Below are 17,026 nucleotides of genomic sequence, written 5' to 3' on the forward strand. Positions count from 1 at the left end.
CGCGGGGCGAGGGAGGGACCGGCGGAGGCCGGGGGCTGCCCCGGGCGTGCCGAGGTGTGCCCAGGTCGCTGGGCGTGCTGCCGGGGCTCCCTTCCAGGCCCGCCGCTCGGCCCCGGCTCGGTTTGCCTTTTCGCTCCGGTGTGGCGGGCGAGCAGCATCGCGGCCCGCGTCGGAGGGAGGTCGTGGTGCTCAGGGAGGGTCTGCGGCAGCAGACGTGCTTGTGGCGTGCTCCCGGATAGGGGCTGAATCCGCACACGGGTCTGCACGACTGTTTGGAAAGGGGATTTAGGTTTGTTTTTGTTTGGTTCGCTTGACCTTTCGGTACTTAATAACCCCCGTCCTTCACCTCGTGTGCAGGTGGTGCTGCTCTGGGCAGAGCGGGCAGGTCCCACCCAGCCCCAGCCTTGAGCGGCAGCCTCAGGTGAAGGCCCGCGGTGCCCTCCTCCAGCCAGCCATCGAGCTAGAGCATCAGGCTGGAGGAAGGAGAACCGTTTTAACCATGTAACTCTACCATACACACATGCTGTAAAATCCATCACTTAAGAAATGAAGGTTGGAAAAAAAATTGCGAAACAATAGGTGGTAGCTCTTGGCACAGCCTCTTAGAAATCTGTCATTCTTCCTTCTCTTCTTCCTCTGCTTTATTTATTTATTTTAATTTGGAGTGCTCTTTTTCCTCCTGCCACCTCCAAATAGCCTTCAAAAGGCTATTCTTTCTAAAACAATATTTATGTAGGCTTTTGGCAACCCTACTGACTGTCTTTTCAATACTTACACAATGTAAATCACCATCAGTTTGGAAAATGATCACCAGTATTTTGCCGGTGGGCCCATTCTAAAAGGAAACCTCTATTTAAAAAGGTTAAAGGCCTGCTGTCATCTCCAGGTTGTTCTTAACGCAACAAAAACAGCGACTGCTGATAGCTGCCAAGGGTGTGCGTGCGTTCCTATTGAACATTTATCAGCTTAAATAAACGGGTGCCACATTCAGCAGTGATCGTAAAATTTGTCCCTCATCAGAAAAAAACCTGATGCACTGTCCAGTGTATGATTTCTCTGGGAGCTGAACCGAGAACTGGATCTCTGCCAGCCAGTGAAGCTCCAGGAAGGGGCACGGGCGCTGCCCTTTGCTCCGTGCCGTTGCCCGTACCGCGGTACATGCTGCCAGGCACGGCGCTCGGCAGCCCTGCGCCAGCCCGAGGTGGCTTTGTCTGCAGATGCAGGGCCCGGGCCGAGGAGACGAGGGTCTGTGTTTACTTCTCTGAGTTGTAATTTCCCGTGGTGACGCCGGGGTGGTGGGCTGCCGCAAGCGACAGGTGGCCCGCCTGGGGCCCTGCCCTGTGTGATTACCGTGCCACGGTTAATGTGTCAGAAACGCACGCGTGCGTGGCCGTACGCATTTGCCTACCAGATGGAGTCAGCGCAGACAGGTGCTCTGGTGGTGCCTGGAGCCGGTGTGGCCGATAACCGGGCTGCAGCGTGCAGCGGCTGTGTGTGCTGAGGGCAGCTCCTCGCCTGGCACTCCCGTGGCGAAGTGAAGCACCTGGAGATCTCCAGCACCTGCCGGCTTCCCTCGCTGGCCCTGGCGAGCTGAATGGCTTCGTGGGCCACGATTAGCTGGTGGTACGGTTGCTGGGCCTGTGAGCCTCATCTGTGCTTTGGTTCTGTTCTTATGCAGAAACTTCTTTGTGGAGAAAGAATTATGAAGACTTAGCTGCATTAGTGTAACTGGTAAACTGTAGAGCAAAGCCACAGGGCTGTGATGACACGCGAGATAGGTACGAGGAGCAAACTGGAAGCGGGAAGTACTCATTTGGGAAGGGAGGGGACTTGACTGAAGTTGAAGAAGTAGCTCCTGAGGCCAAATGTGAGGCTGCACGTGTGTCTTTTGGGGACAGTCCAATGTACTAAGTCAAAAATCAGTTCTGAATAAAAACAAAGAACTTAAATTGATAGGGACCGAAAAAGCAGGGAAGCGTCTCTAATACAATCTGTATATAGCTCATCTTTTGACAAGTTTTGCAGGGAGCGGCGTGTGGCCACTGCTGCCTCGGCCTCCTGGCCCTGAGGTAATGTTCTGGAAGCAGCTGTAACGTGAATGGACTTCCTAGCCTAAAAATGAATACTAATGTGTGTTATTTTGTTTTTTACAAAAGGACTCTCTTGGTCCTTTTTGCACTGCTTTCCTCCGAGTCTGTTTGCAGCTCAGATAGCCGTCAGTGGTTCGTAACGTGCGTGTGCCTCAGTGGAGAGCATCAGCCTAACTGAGGGGTAGGCTGTGCGTGCTCGTGTCCCTCCCAGCCCGCTGAAGTGCTTCAAGTCCTTCCTCATTCCTCTTGTGCATAAGGTCTCAAACCGAAGCACACAGTAGATAAGGATATCAGAGTGGGACCCTGACAGGAAAAAATAAGCACTCATGGTCTAAAGATTGCAGGGAGAACTTTGTGTAATACAGGAGGGAGAGGAGGGAAGAAAGGGCTGTGGGAATTACTGGCAAATAACGCGTCTTACACGAGCTGTCCCTGTTTCACATGTACGAAGGCTGTTTCTTAGAAGGGCAGGGAGTTTCCCTGTAGTGCAAAGTAGATTGTGTTAGTTTAGTTATTAGCAGAGTAGGTTCTTTGATACCACAAGGTCTTGTATTTTTTTAAATTTTTGTATATTTAGCCCAATAAGTGCGTGAGTGTTTTTCTTTTTACCCAACACTTTGGTATATGGCTTTCTTTCAGTTCTGTCCTCACAGGTTACTCACTTCTCAACTAGACTGCAAAACTGAAATGGAAAATAATGGTAATTCTAAACCATACCTAAGAGAGCAAAATTGTCTTACCATATGGTAAGCACCCAACGTTACCCCAAGTGTCTTTGGAAAAAAAATACTCGCACAGTTTTTAACTCTGTCTCTATGCTAATCCCTTGCATCACTCAAATTGGTTTTGCAAAGTTAGAAGCATATCCTTTTTAGCTGTATTTCTTTGTGAAAATTAGATCTTTGTGGATCTCTGGCTACGAAGCTGGTAACAGGACCAGACTTGACAGTCCGTAGCGAGGCACGTGAATCCTCTACCACTGCAACTCAAGCCACTCTGTTGGAAGTGCGGAGGAGGATACGGTCCTACATGCTGACTGCAAGGAGAATTCCTACAGTTTCTCAATCTCTTGTGTGGAAACAGCATAGGTGGTTCAGTAAACTGTGGGAATTACCAGGCTAAGGACACCTTTATTTATTTATTTTCCTTTAGCCTAATTGCAGCAAAGATGAGGCAGGACCTGGCTGAACCGAGACCTAGAGTGTTTAGATTGAAGATGTATTTTTTTCTACTGTGGTTCTTACATCATAAGAGCTAACTCAAGTGTTTCTGGCAAAAAAGCTGCCTCCAAACTGGTCATGGTGGGAGTGTCGGGGTGGGGAGGTGGCGTGTGTTGTGAAGATCTGTCTGCTCTTTAAGGAAAACTGTCATTGCTCTTTGGCTGGACTGTGTCTGCAATGAAGACACTCTTGGACCAGTGTGCAGAGACTGCTTTGACCTCTCCTTCAGGAACGCCTTCCGTTCAGCACCACCAGAAAATGTAACGCCAGAGGAGAAAGCCTGATTCCAGCTGTACTGTGTCACAAACGAGTCTACGGCTTCACAAATCAGTCTTTCAGGTCGGCTGAATGATACCTGTGGATTAGATGTGTTCGAACTTGCTTTGGCATAATCTCGATGCGCTTGGCAATTTGACTAGGAAAGGCTTATCTCTTACCAATCTCTGAGAAGAAAGAAACGCTTTGAAAATGGGTGAAGGAACGAGAGGAAGAGGAATTGTAATCATCCAAACTTGCAGAGTGGAAGTTGGACATGTGGTATGCATAAGGAAATAGTAAATTGTAAATTGTAAGTAGTGGGAGTAGTGAATTTTTCAGGCCAAGCTGCAACCTGTAGCCACATGTTTATGAGCCTTGCTCAGCTGAAAAAACTTCCTTTTCCAGCAGGTCTTATGTAAGAGACCTTCTTCTCTTACTTCATCTTGCTATTTGTATATATGCAAGACATTTGTATTTTTTCTCAGAGGTGACTGTTCTTTTCGGTAGGACTTTTCTTTTTTTCCTAAACTTGTGCACTTTTGTAAGAGAGGCTTCAACAGAGAATCTGTTTGACTTGGATGGAGGGAAGGACACACGTTACAAAGTCTGTAGCATTCGTCCTTTCTTTGCGACAGTGTCTCTGTATATGATCAGGATTTGCACATCATCATGGAATTTAGCTTATCTCCTGCCATTGATTTTATATAAATGTTGACACAAAAAGTCAGCAGCAATGTTTTAATCTACCTGGAGTTCCCAGGATAAGCGGCGATGAGTAGATTACCATAAAGATGAAGATCTGAAAAAGGCTTCTCTTCACTTGTCAAGGTTTATATGTACTTTGCTCCTTTGCTGGATTCTTTGAAGCACTAATTGGGAAGCAAGGAAGTATCAGAGTAAGTCCTTATAGTGCCTTTGTCTCTCTGAGATTGCTTTAACGTAATCCAGTAGCCACACAAAGAACTACTCATGCTCATTTTTGTGCAGAGTCAGCTTGGAGATCCTTACAGCAACTGAACTCCAGGAAGGTTCAGCAAAGCCTGGAGCTGAGACCTCTGTATGTGCGTGCCTACACAGACCAACAGGAACCCACAGTCTGGTGTGCTAGACAAGCCTCAGTCTCCACATACGAATTCTGATGTGTATGGCAGGTTCAGAAGTGATTTAATCAGTCAAGTGGCCCAACTTGAGCTCCAGCTGTATCTAGCTAAACCTGTGGATGTAACGAGGCTTGGATGGGTAGCACCTGAGCAGAGCTGGGTCTGCTGCTGAAGTTCAGACGCTAGCTAGTAACTGCATTTTACACAAGGAAAACCCCAAGGAGCGTTACAGCTGCATACAAGTGACAGATTTACAGATATGAGTCGGTGTGGTGGAACTTAAATTTATCACCTGGTGGTGTTCATAAATAGGAACGCTTAACAAAAGAATTCATGTGACACACGGAATTATTTAGGGAATAGTTATGCTTAAAGTTACATTTCCAGCATAGACCGTGCGATCTTTTTTTGGATGCTCAGGGAATAAAACCCTCACCATTCCGTTACGGCTATGATTTCCCATCCTTGTTTTCATCCAATAGAACTTTCTCTTTCCAAAAGATAAATTACAATGAAATCATGTTTGGCTATTTCCCACCGTTTGGGGGATTGGAGAATGTATTGGCTCTATTACTGCTGCGGTGAAAGGCACAGGATGATGTATAGGTGGCACCACCCAGGGACACTGACTCAGACATCTCATAGAGACTTCCCTCCCTGCTCGTTTCTCCCTCCCGTGGAGCAGTCCCACACATCCGACTGCTACAGCAGCACAGTGGCTCAGCTGCCACGGCTATCAAGTGTGAGGAACGGGGGTCTCTGCGTCTGGAAACACACCTGTTCCACAAGAAAGGAACAGCCCATCCACGATACAGCTCCTGAGCAGTTGTGCATGGGAGTGTTGAGGGCACTCTTGCTTCTCGGTGGGAGTCTGAACGCAGCCAAGGACTAGCACAGCATGGTTAAGAAACAATTTGGCAGTCTGGCTTGGCCCTGACTGCAACTGCTCCCTATGGGCACAACTTGAGTGAGGGCGGATGGGGGTCGTGGCCCATGCCCCCAGAATCTCAGACAGGGTCAGTCCCAAGTTAAACTAGAGAAATCCCATAATGCTGATGAGTGGAAGGACCACCGAGAGCCACCCAGTATACAGGTGCTCAGAGGTGTCCTTTGCCTCGAGCTGGAGCTGTGCAGAGCTCCTGTGCCACCGACAGCTCCCAGGGGGATGTCCTAGCCCAGCTGTGCTGCCCCCACGCACGCTCCCATGGAGCGATCACTGGTGCAGCTGAAGCATTCCCTTCAGCCTGGGCTGGTTGACGCTCACCAGCCGTGTCTCAGCCCACTGTCTGCGCTGTAAACCTTTTTGCATGAGTTAGCTTTAAACTGAACCCTGGAGCATTCTTGAGGTTGAAACCAAAACCTTAGCATGTGGCCTGGTTTCTTTGGGCTTGTGTGTATCACAGTCCAGTCTGCTGATAGATGTCTGTTGTGCAGCACACGGACTGGAAGCCTGTGCTGTAGGGGCTGTAGGTGGAAGATGCAAATCTCCTTGGACTTGAGGCTGTTGAAGTAACAACAGAAGCCTGTACCATGATGCTCTAAATTGCTGTAGAAACCAGTGTGGTTATGCAAGTACGCAGCAGAGGAGGAGCTGGCTAGAGTTGTTGCTTCCAAGGAGTGGTTTTTGTTTTTGTTTTTTAAAAAAGGAAAAATGAGATACTAGATGGAAATAGCTTGCAGCTGGCTGCAGAAGAGTACAAGTTTAGCCTGGCAGAGGGACGTTCAGCATAGGGGGAAAAGCACATGACGCCAGAAAGGTTTTAGTGTTTGTAAGGAACAGACTGAGTAAAGCGGGACTCAAAGATGGAATATTTACTGGTGTGGGCTGTCTGAGGCTTTTCAGGTGTTATTTGGGATATTGCTCAGCAATACCTAAAATCACTTGTTTCCTACAGACTAAAGCCACGATGTCAGGTAAAAGCAGACAGCTTTGCAATAGAAACCTTCCCACCTAAATACAGGCTAAGAATTTTGTAGCTCAACTCGCTACTGCCTTTGGTCAGCCTGAAGTGACTCGGGGAAGGAGCTGCAGCAGATGGTGCACGCAGAACGCGTGGTTAGGTGACTGACTCAAATACATTTTTAATTAGGGGAAAAAAGAGGCAGCTTCCTATTTTCTTAGTGATTTTCCTAAAAGGAGAAAACAAAAGGTTTCATGCGTTTCTTTGGGTTACACTTTGGGAAGTAGTTGGAGGGACAGTACTGAGGGCTGGAGGCTGAGGGCATTCTCCATCCAGTTGCAAAACCTCTGAGAATAAAAGTGGTCGATGCTGCTCATTGCCTTGAAATGTTCTGTGCGTGTGTCATCTTCCGTCCCCTCCCCTGCGAGACAAAGAAGGGTGCCCTGGCCCATCACAGTGTGAAATAAGCCACCGACCAGGATGTCCCAGGTTTGCGTAGCAGCAGGGAGGATCTGTCTCGGCGCTCTGTGTTTTAGAGGACTGATTCTGTGCCGCAGAGACTCACCGCAGGTCTGCCCCGTGTCCCCGTGTGGCTGTAGGCAGACGTTAGCTTGCCCCGGGTTAAGGCAGCGGCTGGTCAGCAGGCAGTAAAACAGTGGCTACCGTTTTAATGGCACTGTAAATGGGGTTACCAAAGCCCTCTGTAGCACCCCCTGGATACTTGGTGTAGGTCTGAGCTGCTGCAGTGGAGCTGGGTGACAGCTGTCCAGGCGGCCGTACCTGCGCTTCCCAGAAGCAGGGAAGTTGAAAAGAGTGGGCAAGCACTTTCCTGCCCAGTCCTACCCTGGTTATTTGCTTCTAAAATGTGGGGTTGTTCATTTATCAAAGAACTTTCACTTCTGCCTGAAGCCATCTAAATTTAGAAAGGAAGTCTCGAGCTTCTGGCTGCTGCTGGGGGGGGCTGTTGCTGAGGCTTGCAGGTTCTAGCATGAGGTTTTATTTTTAGTTCTTAGTGATGCTGAATAAACTGGAAAGAAGAAATTAATACTTTTTTCCAGATTGAAAACCTCAGCCAGGTGTAACCTCTTTAAGATACCAGGCGATGTAAATGAAAGTCACTGGAAGATGCGCACCGTGTCCCCCGTGCTGCCTAAGAGCGCTCAGTGAGGCCGTCTCTGCGTTTCCCTATCCATCTTTAAAGCACAGGGAATTTTTTAGCAACAGTTTTTATTGTCCAGAGCAATGTTTTCTTCTTTTCACCTTTTTAGTAAGCTAGAGGGTTAAATCCCGCTTATGGCTATAGCTGCATGGCTGCACTGAAATAAGCAGAAGTGGTAAGGTTTTGTTGCTTAAAGCTTCAGGGAAGAGAGAAACTGTTTTAGACTGAACTTTGCACAGAAGACTCCTGACTTTCAGACGTCTCCCTTTTAAAAGCTGTTCTTCATCTGCCAAGCAAAACATTTCAGTTTACGGGCCTTTTGTCTTTCTGACCAAAACTGAAACTTTCCACATAATAAAATTTCCAACTTTAACTCTCCCACAATTTCAGTACAGACGGCTCCGAGTGCCTCAGACCAGTGCCAGCTAATAATATTAGATGCTCTTAGTGCACGTGTGGATCAGACAGCATTTTTTGCCTCATTTTAGTTAATTCCGGAAGCTTTATCTTTGCCTGTTCTCCCTGGATTTAAGGAAGCAACTAAAACAAACAGGTACTGGTGTCATGGAACTGACCCCTTGGGGAGATTTGCATAGGCTTTCAACCACCTCCCTTTGAAAAAATGAAGGGTTTTTTTTCTGTTTTTCCTGCGAAAGACAGGGGTGTATGTAAGCCCTTCGGAAGAGGAAGGGAACGATAGCATTGAAGTAAGCCAAAGACTTGCAGCGTTTGCTCACACAGCTAAGGTGAGAGAAATCTTAGAGTGGATGTCAAAGGGCTTCTCAGCCCCAGGTTATTCTGTGTGTTCAAACTGGCTTGGTCTTGCTTTGTGGGTCAAATATAATATTCATTTAACCACTGCTGTGCTGGTCACGGTCTGTGTGGGCACAATGGGGCAGCTTTGGCCAGTGCACCCAGGGCCCTGGGCCACCTGCAGTCACGGCTAGTGACCAGAGTGTGTCTGTGAAAGAAGGGTTTGGAGGGGAAAGGAGAGCTGCTGGAAGCACCCGTCTTGAGCTGCTGCACTGGAACGCTGGCTGGGGTTCTGCTGAGGCTGTGTTAGGAGGAGATACAATCCAGTCCTTGGGATGCTATTTTTGCTGAATAATTTTGACAGCGATGCTCAATGCACCTTTAGCAGTAGCTACCTATTTGCATCTAACTGATCTGTTACCGGCTGCCAACCTGTGATTGGAGGTGTGGCTGAATGCTTCTGCTGGTGTGACACTGATATTTAGGTTTGGATTCTTATGGAAACAACCTACAACAACATCCTGCTGCCAAGGCATGCTGCAGCTCCGCTGATGTGTTCTTTCCTTTTTTCTTCTTCTGTGTTACTCAAATGGCCTCAGTTGCCAAGAATGACTCGTTTGTGCTCTGAAGCTAGGAGCTTTGAAGTTAACAGAGTCCTGACGAGGTAAGATTGCACGCTGTGGTAGCATCCATCCATTCACCTGAGTGAGACACACGTCCTTCAGCAGCAGCAGTGCAGCGTGGTGCAGCGGGTGTTACTGTGAACGCTTACACCAGGAAGGGTGACTCGAGAGAGCCTTCACATCTGGCTCTGAGCCTCTGGTTTTTCATGGCAGCACTGGGAGGAGAAGGCAGAGCTGACAGCCGAAGATGCCTTCCTTTCTGAAAGCGGCAAGCAGAGGTTACACGGGTAGGTGCTGTGGCAGCTGACTTCATGATGCCGTGTTGCCACTGAGAGCTGTTCGGGACGGGGTGAGGAAGGCTGAGGAGAAGCAGCAGTGGCCGAGGTGCCTTTCTGATGGCAAGCCTGGTCCCTCAGGAATGGTTCAGTCCCTCCAACAGCTTCCCCTCAACTGCCTCCACCTTGCGGTGTCTTTCCAGCTGCTCTGCTTTCTGCCTCCTCACAGGGCTTTGTCCTCTGGCCTCGGTGGTGCAGACACCTCCCGCAGAGAGGGCCCGACCCAGCTCCCCTGCACGCTCCTTGGCCGTGCCTGCAGCTGTGAAAGCAGGGGGCAGAGGGAGGAGGAGAACGCGAGGCAGTGCGCGGCCTGATCCCTGCCTCTCCCCTTTGCTCAGATCCTGTACATAGGTAGGCTGGCTCGGCCGTTTTTGTGATCCTCTCTTCCTGCTGAGAGGAGCATGGTGTGAGGTCTCTTCCGTACCAGGCATGGTCCCTGTGTGCTGCAGGGAATAGTCTGCACAGGCAGGCTGTTCTGCAGGGTGGGTTGGCAGCATGGTCTTCTTGACAAACGTCTGAGCTGTGGGAACAGTATCAGCAAGCACCGCAAGTCTCTGCATTGCTAGAATTCTTTGGAGTTCTTCTAAATGCTGAGCCTGACCTCCAGCCGCTTAATGCAAGCTGCTGTGGCTCTAAGATTTATCTGGCTCCAAATTCTGGGGCAGAGGACATGGGGAAAACTGGAGAGCCACTCTAATGCGTGAGGGATTTTGAAATGTACCAGTGAGAATGGCTCGTTTCTTTGGGAAAAATGACGTTAAGGGTTTTTCCTCAAGGAAGTCCTGGTACCACCTCCTCTCGAGTAGTCCAAAGCACCTTCTCCTCGCAGTGGAGAGCAGTATGGTTTCTGTGCTGCTGTGCAGGTAGTTGCCAAGTTTTCTGAGGATAAGCCTTTCTGAAGTGCGTGACCTTCTTGTCCTTAAACCACGAGCGTTTGGGCCGGCAGCTCTCCTTTCTGGGAAAGGTGCCTGACAAGTTAGCCTGCGTGGTGGCAGCTGTGGGAGCCACCAAGGAGAGGGCTGAGTTTGCAGTGTTTGTTTCAAACTGGGAGATGGCCTGACGATTTCCCCTCGTAACAAAAAACTTGACGTACCTGACATCTGTGTAACTAGCTGCAAATAGACAGCAGCTTCCATGAGATCCGCGTGGATTACGTGGTGTTTGTATCGCGATGGTGCTTTGATCCAAGCTGTACTTTGGTCTCATGTAGCTGCACCAGCAGCATGTTTAATTCTGGTGAGAGCCTGTCTCTGGGCAGTAGGTTCCCTTATCCCAGCTGGGATAGACAAACTCTGAGGCCAAGCTGAACCCTCGTTTCTGCAACTGTTGGAAGAGTTACTGTTGTCTTTGTTCTTGTAAGGTTACCAAACGATGGGGAGACCTTCCTCAGCCCAAAACTGAGGTCAGTTGAGACGTGGGCAGAAAGAGTTTATCCAGAGACCAGTGTCCCAGCGCAGGAGGGAATGCTGGCTGGGTACTCATGAGCTTTCCAAGTCTCTTGGGAAATTGCTGGGATACAGGAATATTTGTAGAACAAGAACAATGGCACTTACTGCTACCAGCCCCCCTTCACCCACCATACCAGTGACACAGCACGTGCTTAGGATGGAAAAACCTCAGGGTTGGTATGCACAAATTGTTGGAGTTTATTTCTAGGGCATTCAAATCCTTTTCATGTACAGGTTCACATGAAATAGGACCTATTTGCTTAGGCCAAGAGTCTGACCCCAAGGCAGGAAGCCCTTCCTGTTTGGTGTCTGGCGATCTGGGGACCACAATGCCCCCACCGCTCGCAGTTGCAATTGTCTGTGCAGTAGGGAACTCCCAGGTGATCGAGTCTGGAAAAATCTTTTTCCGTAATGACTATTGTCCGCTTGAAAGGCCGTCTTCTAAATTTGTCTAGAAATGATGTGCTTGTTTGGGGACTTGTCAAATTTTGATTTTAGTATTTTTCATTTCCTTTTTCGGTGTGCTTTGGTGGGGTGGTTTATTTATTTATTTATTTTTACTGGCCTTCACTGCTGGGATGTGGAGAGGGCAGTTAGCAATACATCCTCAAACCTGTTTCCAGGTGCTGACAAATCAGGCTATAAATATATATTTGCAGCTGAGGGCTGGTCTGAACAAAGGGATGATTTATTTGGGGTATTGCATCTTCTAATGTGGGCAAGAGTTATTCTTCTGGGTGTCTGGATTGCTAGCTTTTAAAAAAGTATTGAACATTCTGTTGCAGTGGTTTCCACTCAGGTTGGCACAGAGAAGCTGTGGATGCCCCATCCCTGGAGGTGTTCAAGGCCAGGCTGGACAAGGCACTGGACAGCCTGGTGTGGTGGGTGGCATCTCTGCCCAGGGTAGGGAGGATGGAACGGGATGATCTGTAAGGTCCCTGCAATTCAAGCCATTCTATGAAGTGCTGTACTCATTAATATTCCTCCATACAGCCTGTATAAAACAAACAAACAAACTGCCAGTTCTGTGACTGATGTGGTTTGTGACTTACCTGCCGTCTGCTGCTCATCGCTCACAGATGCAGTAAGCACTTTCTAACCCGGCTGCCTATGAGATGAGGTACTTACTCCACAGGTGCCCACGTGCCAGTCATGAGGACAGCCAGTACTCTCGCTGTCAGCTCAGATGCCCAGAGGCAGAAAGGAAGAATGATCCCCAGAGCAGTCAGCATCACACAGGTGGAGTTCATCACAACTCAGTACAGATAAAGGTACCCTTTTCTAAAATATTTCTTCATGTTCTGATGAGCTTCCACTCACCATCTGCCCTTTACACAGCTGTCATACAATTATCTGTTCTTTCTGAGACAATTTAATTAGATCTTCTTTCAGTAGGTTTTAATCAAGTATTATGGGGTTGCTGGTAAATTATTTACAGCCATATCACTTGATGGAACACTTGGTCTGCTGAAGCTATCACGTAAGTGGCATATCTTTAGCAAGGAGTACAGCTGGCTTTAACTTAGGACCTCACTTGTGCTCCTTGGGGTATCCAGTTGGCATTCAATGAATGCCAGGTTACGTGAGCCTATTTTTCATTTACAGTAGTAGTTACTGAATGTGGCTGTGCTGAAGACACTGGAGTTGAAACAGTTTAAAATGAGAGTAAGAGCTGAATTTAGCTTTAGTCTATGCCTGCTCGGTTCTTTGAGTGCCTTTCAAGGTTGAATACCCTAAGCAGTGTGGCCTTGACCCTCACTTGAAGATGCAGCTATTTCAACAGAAGTGCTGTTCCTACTGTCTTCACTTGGTCTGATGCAAAGTAAGTGTTTCTTGAAGGGGCAGGGTAATGAAAAACAACACTCAAATAGCGAAGGATAACAAACTGAGAAAGTGGGTATTTTTAGAATGCAGAAGGATTCTTTCTCTGCTTTATTGAAGGAAGGCAGTACCAGGAATTGTAAAAGGTAACTACTAACACACAGAAACAATGTCCAATCCGAGCCTTGTATGAACTAATGAGAGGTGGGTGATCAGGTGGGCTTGTTAACGTGGAGTTCAAATAATGAATGCTGTTCTTCATTACCCGTGTGAATAACAGTGTTATGTGCATTGATCTGACTCATCCTACCAAATTTCCTAGCTCACTGAATGGTCTCTGGGTGGCCAATAATATAAGGAGATCAACCCGTACCAAGTTCCAGGTTCCTGTAACAGCACGCTACTGTGTCACCTCTCTGTTGTGACCAGGGACTGTTGCAGAGTCCACACAGATTTCTTTCCACTTCAGTAGGATTTGATTTAAGGACAAGGAAAATGTTGTTAGTATATTTATATGAATATTCATACATTTCCCATCCTGTACTAGACCGGGAATGCTCTCAGTATTACATTTGCCAAGAACATGGCATTACTCTAAATCCACAAGCATTTGTTCCCCAAGCTGAAGACGCTATTTATTAGTGGCTTTCAAGGAAAGATAGCAAAGGCTTCCTGGGTTTTGACCCAGTTCAGTATTTTTTTCCCAGCGCAGATATTTAAGTACTGTTTTTTTTATATATGTGCATTAGAAGTTATGTGATAGTATTATTCCTATAATCACTGCTACAGAACTATCGTTATTCCAGGTAGGTGACTCGCTCATTCAGTACTTGCAATGAGTCTAAGCTTGGGTGCTTGAAGAAGAGCTGAAAGCAGTCCATCTATTCATGAGAACATTTCTACTAGCCAGTTTTTCTGACTTCTTTTGACAAGTAAGTAGGGCAGACACATTTCAGAGAAAGTGCTCGTAGTCCTGATGCTCCTGGTATTTGGGAGACAGGACAAAGGTGGAAGCAGGACAAGAAGTGACTTCACTGCACTTTGTTATTGCACTGTAATTCTCCCATGGAAATGGCACAGATAGCACAGATGGTATGGTTACGAGACAAATGGAGCCTTAGTGTTGCTTATCAGGGGCTGATATCTGAAGCACGCTCCTGACAGGCTATCTGCTAGTCTCAATGTTCAAACTCAAGTGAAACTGTACAGTACCTTGCTTTATAGCCTGGTCCTTCCCTTCAGCCTCTCTGTAACCCCAAAGCTTTTTCCTCTTTCCTCCCATTGCTGTGTCTGTTGGTTCCACATACGTTATCACTGCTCTGAAGCTTTGTGCAGCTGCGGAGAGAATATTTGCCTTTGCAGCAGAAGGCAGGCTGCTCCATGTCACTGGAAGTGCTGCAGCCTGTCCTTTCCCCACCCCCAGAGCTGACTATTATTTATGCAACGTGATCTAACCCAGAGTGTCTAGGAGATGATGGTCCAGAGTTCATTTCCAGTTATTATTGTAGTACAGAGTCAGTCTGGTTAGAGGTACTAATTTTCAGCACAAAACATATACCCTTTGAAAGCATAAACAAACTCCAGGTCAGTTTTACTTAGCTTCATACAGAAGTGCTTCAGCTAAACAGGAAAAGCAAGATAAAGTTGAGGCATTGCAAGAAGCTGGTCCAACAGTCATCCACAGGGAACTAAGGAGGGCCCCTTCCAGTAGAAGGGAGATAGAAGGAGCACTGATCTCTAAAGCAGCAGTGTAAGTTTTCCGTTTTAATCTCTGGAGATGTATTGAGCACAGGTCTTACCTTTGCCTCGGTATGTGTCTAAACTCCTGCGTTAGGGCATACATGCATGAAACATGTAGAATTGCCTCCCCAAGCTGGGGGTCAGACTTCAGTGGCCCTAGCAGATGTGTCTATTTCTGACTTTAAATGGCCTGAGCAATTACGCCTGCTGTCACAACCCTGTTCTGGTATGTGGGTGTAGCTGCTCTGGGGTTCAGTCATCCTAGATGCCACTAGCCCAGCTAGTCTCCTTAATTGCAACACTTTGTTTGGCTAGGACTAGAAATCCTTCACTGACAAGGCTCTGTCTTTGAAGGCAGGCATGTTCAGAAGTTGCTGTGGTCTCCTGGGCTGCAGATTAAGAGGTTGAACTAGGTGAATCACCACTTGCAGAGCATGAACTTCTAGCATCAGGGTACCATCTTCCCTGTCTGCGCAGCCCCAACACCAGTAAGCTGATTGTAGTTGTAGCCAGTAGGGGAGCTGGGTTACTTAATAAAGCCTCTTTTGCGTGCTAATGCAGCAATTTTACATTTGAGACTGAAAAGACACTTTGCACAGCTTTGTATCTGTAGCTGGAGATGAGACTGCCTTATGGTAATTAACTCATTGCCTTGTTCCAGGTGGTAATCTGGATGCTGCCCCTGGAAAGCTGGGAGTCAGGCAGCTCATGAAAACCATGGTCATAAGAGGCTGTTAAATTTGAAGGCCAAGTCTAACAGGGCAGCACAGCTGGAGGGGGAAAGGGCTGCCTCTCAGCTGGACAAGCAGCTCACGTGGGTTTCCAGAAACCTTGTCCGTATGAAAGCAGGGCACCGAGGCTGCAGGAGCTGGGTGCTCTCAGGTAGGAGCAGGACCAAAGGTTAGCAGAGTTGAGGCTTCATCGAGTACTCCAGTGTTCAGGTTTTCTTTAGCAAGAGTCCACCAGAACAGTCATTAAGTTCTTTGCAGTTCCACCTTCAAAGCACTACTGATGTCATTAAATACAGTTTCTAACCCATAATAAACATAATGAACAGCTTCGCATTTGGTCCTTGATACAGTCTTTCCTTGCTTTAGGGAGACACCAGCTTGGATATCATGTTCCAACCATTTCTGCCCTATTTAGGGAACAGAGGTCACATCCTGCTTTGCCTCTGTAGAGCCGACTCCTACTCTTCCTGTTGCCTCACTCTTTCTGCTCATTCCCTTGCAGAGTAGCAGGGGGAGTAGGAAGGAAGGAGAACCAGTCCAGTACAAAACTTCATTCAAAACAGTCACAGAAACCCAGGAACTGAGCAGCACAGTTAAGCGGTAGAGCTTGTGTGTAGCTCACCTCAGTAAGTTTAAAAAAGAATCAGGAGAAAAGCAACAAGTGAAGCCTTTCTGCAGCACCATTCCTCTGTTTCAGAGCTTTTCCCCACATCTCACGTTAAACCCAAACATCTTCAAGTAGCCCTTCATAGTCGAAGGCATGCCTCCCATCAGACCTGGGATGGTGCTTTGTGTCCCTTTTTTTGTCTCCTGACTTGTAAGTCAGCTACACAGAAGTTTGCCAGCAACTGTAATGTTCCTGATTTGAGACAGCAGAACGCCTAACCCGCGGACACATGGGATTGCAGAAAAAGGGGGAATTGGAAGGATAAGCTCCATGAGTTTATGTGCTTTTTTTCTGGGAAGGAAAGAAAGCTGACCAGGGAAACAAGCTCAGTATGATTCCCACTTAATAATGGTATACCCAGACCTGGAGGAAAGAAAAAGAAAACTCATACAGTCCACTTTATTTTTGATTTGTTTTAGGAGCTTTTGCTAGAGCTGAGCTGTAGGGTGATCAGCTTTCTACTTGGCAGCTGAATCTCAGTTATGTTTCCAGAGAAGATTTTTCATTCCTATATTTCCTGCTTTGTGCCTCAGTTCATTGTGTAGAGCGCTCAGGAAGCACGCTGTAAAGCTGATGAGCAAACTGAAAATCTCCAATTCCTAATGCATGGCACAGCATACCAGCATTTTTCTTCTTTCCTCCTAAAATCTGTGATGAGGAGACATGTTTTATAGGTCAAAAACATTCTGAACAGAGGGGCATTTAGTGTATCTTGTTCTTTTTGACAATTTCAAACTGCAGTTTCATAGCAGCTTGTTAAAATTAGGTTGTTTTGCTGTTTTAAAAGATACTTTCAGAGAATATGGCAAGTTGCCACATTCCAGTTAAGCAATTTCCTATAGTTGGCTTTTTTTTTTTTTAAAAAAAAAAAAAGCATGTGGTTTTCTCAGCCATCTCTTCCATTTTCACTGCAAAATGCAGCCCCCCAAAAAACAACAACAAAAAGCACAACACAAGCCCCAACCCCTTTTTTAATACTTATGCATTTGAGGTGACTGTTCTTTGGGAAACTATGGAAGGCCGGTGTCTATCAGCAGCGTGCTTTTGTGTTTTGATTCATTGCATAGTGTAAACATTTTCTGACCATAAACATCTTGTAAAAACAACTGATAATATGGAATGGTAGGGAATATTTCATAAAGTGAATTTTGTAAATAAAAAATGCTTTCTCTTAATGTTT

At 47.1% G+C, this 17,026-nt stretch overlaps 1 protein-coding gene across 3 annotated transcripts in view; it reads left to right on the forward strand.

Annotated features, from left to right (window-relative positions):
* KSR1 (kinase suppressor of ras 1) overlaps positions 1–17,026 on the forward strand; it is a 62,644-nt gene that overhangs the window by 750 nt on the left and 44,868 nt on the right. The gene's annotated exons all lie outside the window — the stretch shown is intronic.

The sequence above is a fragment of the Oxyura jamaicensis genome, chromosome 19 (assembly GCF_011077185.1).
Source record: "Oxyura jamaicensis isolate SHBP4307 breed ruddy duck chromosome 19, BPBGC_Ojam_1.0, whole genome shotgun sequence".
Classification (NCBI taxonomy): Eukaryota; Metazoa; Chordata; class Aves; order Anseriformes; family Anatidae; genus Oxyura; species Oxyura jamaicensis.